Source organism: Pinus tabuliformis, chromosome 5_2 (genome assembly GCF_031772625.1).
Source record: "Pinus tabuliformis cultivar Carrire ecotype Pingquan chromosome 5_2, CPIR1, whole genome shotgun sequence".
Classification (NCBI taxonomy): domain Eukaryota; kingdom Viridiplantae; phylum Streptophyta; class Pinopsida; order Pinales; family Pinaceae; genus Pinus; species Pinus tabuliformis.
This window is the reverse complement of record NC_142306.1, coordinates 73,213,674-73,219,725: the sequence shown is the minus strand read 5'-3', so window position 1 is coordinate 73,219,725 and position 6,052 is coordinate 73,213,674.

The window sequence follows — 6,052 nt, the reverse complement described above, 5'->3', positions numbered from 1 at the left end:
TGGTGATCCTTTCAAATTTAGGGAGTCAGAAAAGATCGAATGATTGCTCAGGGATACTAGGCAAAGAGGGTGTACCAAATAACCGTGAACTACAATATACACCTTGGTTTTAGAAATGAAAGAGAAATCAACCAAGGACTTTCCGTACGTCCAGGCAATCTCCCCGAATGCTGTGTTTTGGTGTATCACAGGTATAGGGCGACAGACTCAACATCCTATGGATAAAGGATGATAACCTAGTGGTGTCTCCCCATATACTCGACGGTACGTGGGAGCACAATTCCGTACTAGACCACTATTGAGTCACAAAAGGAGGAATCACCCAACCTTGAGTGGAAACAAAAGTGACTAGGTTTAATGACGCCAGAGCACGTCTCTAGCCTAGACCTCTAAATACGTTTCGTTAAATTCCAATGCTGCCTTAGTGTAAATTGAGTAGATTTTAACGTTTATCTTCAATTACATTTTAGTTTTTAGGCCCTAGCGAATGTAGTATCTCAAAATCTCCTAAATGCAAGCTATATGCCACAGTATATCGTTTTATTCGATGAACGCTAACTATAAGAGAGTTGAGAGATTTCACACACACAAAATGATCAGAAAACAACCAAGGATATCTCTAATGCAGCAATGGAAATTGAAAAGCTTTTCTTCAAAGTAACTAATCACTAATAACAACAAAAAGCTCTAATTCACATTAACTAATGAAAAGCAAAAGAGATTTTTTTTATTTTTCAATGTTAAGGGCAAGATGCACTAAACAAACTGAAAAACTAATGAAAAGAGAGCAATCTGAGAAATGATGATAAGAGATAAAAAAAAAACAAATTTCACTCAATGCAAGCACAATCAGATCCCTAAATTGACAAAGCAGTCCTTCAAAACCGATAAAAAATCCCAAAGACATAAATGAGCCGTGTAATCTAGGCCCAAAGTGAAACAAGGTGGAATTCAAGTGAAAAAGAGATTAGTCACTCAAACAACGCAATGAAATGATCAACAACTACTAAACCAATGTAGGGGAGCAATCAGAAAGTTGACTGGACCAATAAAAGACCAAAAACTCCTAAGGAGGGCTCGACACAGAAAGCCACTAGATGCCCTAGGGCTAACAGCGTGAAATTGATGGAAAATGGCAAACAACAGAAGGATGAAGGTTAAAACCAGTCAAAGAGGACTCCAACACACTCAAGCAGTCAAGAAAATGTAACCAAAATCAAAGATCAGGCTCAAAAGTCTTAAAAACAAGCAAACCTTAGCAGTCTCCAGTCCTGGCATGACTGTTAGGCTGAAACTAGTGCCTTTTAATAATTGGCGCGAGTGATACATTGACAACTTGTGCCAATTAGTGCGACTATCACGCTAAAAAACATGCCAGTCAAGTTTGCTGTGTCAAAATGAAAAATAAGCAATCCAAAACCAGACCAATGATAACCAAGCAAACCAAGAAGCAAAAACAGAAAAAGAACCCAACCCAAGAGGCTGACCAAGCAAGAAAAATCGAGAAACAACTGAAAAGGAAAAACAAGCTCCAAGTTGTTCAGTCCGTAAACCAAACTGAAGGTTGACTGAAGTGGCGTTGATCTACTTCGCTAATGTAGAGCAATAGCGTTTCGAAGGCTACCTGGCCGTACTTCAGGCTCCGTCTACATTTTATAAATCAAACAACAAGCTGAGATCCCCAGCGGAGTCGCCAAATTATTGAAGAGGTAAATCCCCTCTGCGGACAGAGGCGATCCCTACTAGCCCAGACCGGGTCTAGCAACAATCGTCAAATGCTATAGCGCAAGTCCCTAGTTGAAAATAAACAGACCAGTGATGAAAGCCTACCTAGATTCCAACGCTAGTGTTCGTAGAAGAGGTGGTGCTCTCGTTCCTTTGCTCCATCACAATCCTCACGATCTTCATGAATGGACACCTGCACATGCAAGAAACAATACAAATGCAATCATAAAAACTAGTACACGCAACTATATGTCTGTTAGAAAAGACATAACTCATCATCATCATAAATAATAACAAGAGTGGAACCATAACCAATATTCATTCATTAATAATCAATCAAAGGAGAGTACAACCAATGTTCTGACGTTGGATTCTCCTTTGGCGGGTCGTCAACAGAACATGTCTCGCAAAGCCTATTGGGAATAAGGACAAGCCTCTCTCTTCGGATCTAGACAATAGTCTCCTTGCTTGGATTTGGCCTTAAGGGAATCAACAAGGCTCTTGCAGCATGAAGCTCTTAGGAATTTAGGAATTATGGAACTATGGAACTCTCAAAACTACCTTGCAAAGGAAATGGGCAAGCTTTTATGGAGGAAGGGGAGTTGGGATCCCTTTAATCATGGGATTGGCCCTATCATCAAGGAAGCTTCCATGAGAGGTGGCAAACCACTTCCTCTATATGGAAATTCGTAGCCAAACCACCCAACTCAAGATATATAGTAGCCCAGGAATTTGTTAGGACGAAGCTTCCACCATTTATTTTTAAAAAACACCTCTTAATATGGTTGGCGCGGGTGAGGCTCTATTATAGAGTGCCAATTGGCACACCCTCTTGGGAGGATTTTCCACCTTGGCATGAGGTCTGAACTATGGAACTGTGACAATGGAAAAAAGCTATTTTTAGGGTTTTTCAGCACGAGATGTCTTCAGGGCAAACAAAGCTCATGTTCAGAGGAATGTAATGCAAGTGTTTTTAGGCCATGTCACTTCTCATAGCTTTTGGAATGAGTCCTGCAACATATGGGACAAGGGTAGCAGGGATGGTGACAAATTGCTCTATAACATATTCCCCCTAAAGCATGAGGCCCGAGAGAGAGAGAGGGGTGAAATGCTTTACCAGAACATGTCCAACTGAAAACACTGTTGCCTGGAAACCTGCGTGGAGAAGTACAACCGATATCTCAAATATATGATATGTGTGGTATGGGCGCAACCATCCATAGCAGAGTACATAATAATCCAGATCTAAGGTATGGGCGCAGCCATCCAGCGAGGATCGATAAATAGACTCGGGTATGGTCACAACCATCAAGTAAATGAGTCATGTAACAATCATAGTAATCCACAAAATCGTAACCTGGATTCCAACAGACAAAATCCAGGGTCTTGCGCTCCATCTCGACCCGAACAAAGTACAAGCTCAAGCATGCAAATATATGAGCTGAAGTCAAACATGCAAGAACATCGTCTGATTACCAGCCAATGATGGAAGCTGTTAACAAATGCGAGAGGTACCAGCAATAATGACAATGTCCCTTAAGGTACTACATGTACAATGTACAGCGTGTGAATTAGTGAGCTGGCGTCGAACACCCGTAGAATCATCTGATCGGAGGCCAATGATGAAAACCTCGCGTCGAATGCGAAGAACCTGCCATTGAGGCATGCAGGCTCCAAGGAACCAGAAGGGAGTCTCTAGATCAGCTTCCTAGATAATGAGCTGAAGTCGACAGGAAGTGACCTTGACTGAAGGTGGGCCATAGTGTTTCCCACACCATCGATGCGAGACAGAGGAGGATAATGTTTTTGTGAATTAAGATCATATGAGTTATCAGAGGGAGGTTGATATTTTGCAGAGCTCAACTTCTCTTGAACATATCAGTGGCATAACAGTGGACTTGGCAGTATTTGACATCAATCGATCAGAGGTCGTGGTGACAAGGCAAAGAGCAGATGAGAGGTCAAATAGGATCACCCAAACCCATGGAGGAAAGTGAAAAATGAGATGAGATATCCCCACCCTAACACGAATGTAGACAAGTGCCATGTTCAAGAGCGACATACTACCGACACGACAATGATTCTGGTTCCATTTTCCCCACCATTTCTGGCGAGTACCCCAATTATTTTTATTAAAAAGCTTGAAGGGGATAGCATATGCTTGTAATATCAGGTCGCCCTTCGCACGAATCCGTCCCAGTACATTTAACAAGCCCTAGGAAGGAGAGACTCGAGTAACATCATTTCGACTGAATCCAATGTCATCGGAATTTAACGAGTCTGACAAAGGGAGAAGTCAGTGTCTTTTCATGTTTAGAGAGCTTGAAAAGACAACAGAAAAGGAAACTCCAGGGGGGTCCTTTTTGATAGAGTTCTGTCTCTCGAGCCCAAAAAAGTATAAAACGATACTCGAAAGAACCGCCCGACTATTACGATCGAGGAGTACTTTTCGTAAGTAGTAACTTCGACCCGAAAAAGTTAAAAAAGCGGTCAGAAGCACGTCGTTTCGTAACCAATAATGAGACTGAAACGACAAAAGCCCGACAATCTTTTTTATGTTTAAAGAGCTTAAAGGTGACCGCCTCTCATTTCTTTTAATGAGTCAAGAGGGAAACTCGGCAATCTTTTCATGTTTAGAAAGTCAGAAAAGAGCTGAAAGATGACTCCAGAATGACATTTTCGTGTATTTACCAAGTCCGAAAAAGTATAAAATATAACTCGTTTCACCATTTAAGTCACATAAAAACCTGTTGTTGCACAAAAAGCAAGTGTAAAACCCATTTTTGACAAAGAATATATTAAAATATTCAGAAGAATAACTTTCAAAACATATTTTGAGTTCAAAAAGTTATAAATATGTCAAATGGTAAAAATAAAATTACTTTTTACTATTTACCTCACTGAGGAGCAGCAGTGGTCCATTTGGTGTGTGAACTTCTGACGGCGATTGCGACAGATCCGGGTTACCATTCAGAGTTATGTCAGTTCCAAGTAAGAGGCACTTCCTATTACTTCATTTCAATCCATTTTTTGATAGTTTCCCTCTGCCCATTAGATTCCTGTGGAAGGATTTGCAAAATTTAGGGCTGCGCCCATTGGCGCGGGTATCGGGCACGGACCCGCGCCAATGGGCTTTTATATGCAAAGGGCCCGTGGTGATTGGCGCAACTGTTTCGCCAATTGGCACGACTGTTTTAGAAACAACCGCACCAACTGCGAAATCTAATTTTCCCCCCAAAATTCTGGATTTATAATTAATCTGAATGAATTTTTTGGCATAACAGAGATCTAATCAAGGGTTCTTGACCATATGGATGCAGGCAACTGAGCAAAATGGTGATTGAATGGAAAGAGAGGGAGCATGAGAAAGAGGACGAATTAGCCATGGAAAATGAAAATTGCATGAACGCCCTCAAGAATTGTGGGTTGAAGAAATTCTTCCTGAAACCTTGTTTATGAGCTTAACCTGAGCTCTTACAATACCTTATCAGCATTTGGGATGTGAATGAACAAGTGTTCAAGCTGCGGGATCAAGTATTAGAACTGGAGGTTTCTGACATCTACTTTATAACCGAATTGTCAAACAGAGCTCCGGTGCCCATATTGACAGGGAGTAGACCGTCTGGTGAAAAAGTGGAATAGGTGATGGCACGAGTGTGCCCGAGGGCACGATTTTGATTCGAGAGTGCGAAGGTAGACATTGCTACTATCGAGGATCTATCACTCAGGGTGGTGCTACATACCATCACGCGGGCTGCGGGGTTGCAGGCACCGCACGAGGCGACAAAATCCCAGCTCATATTGGCCTCAGAGTGTATGAGTCCCACGATATTTGACTGGGCCACAACAGTGACAATAAGTATGAAGAGACAGCTCACGAAAGGCAAGCAAGCCAAACTGAAACAGTTTGCCTACGGCTCTATTCTAGTATCATTCATTTTGGAACGATTACCAATCTTCCAAGGCCAAGGGGCCGTAGTAGCTGAGCCAGTACCACGGGAGCCAAGAATGGCTCGTTGGGCAGCATTGATGCCCAGAGGAGGAGGGGGCCAATAGATGTCTTAGAGGCCAGAGTTTTTAGGTGGCTACGTCGTCAGTTAATCGTAGTCGAAGATTGGCCATAAGCAGGGACCGATTTCACTGGTGATCCAGATCTCCCACTGTCGGAGGGAGATGAGTGGGACAAAGAGTTGGGTACGATCTCTTTTGATTTTATGTTTTATGACCCCTTTTTTTTTGTTAATACATGTTCGTTCTGACAATAGTTATATGTGTATGCAGATGTCGGCCCAGAGAGACCAGCCGGTATTTCTTCCATTTCACGGAG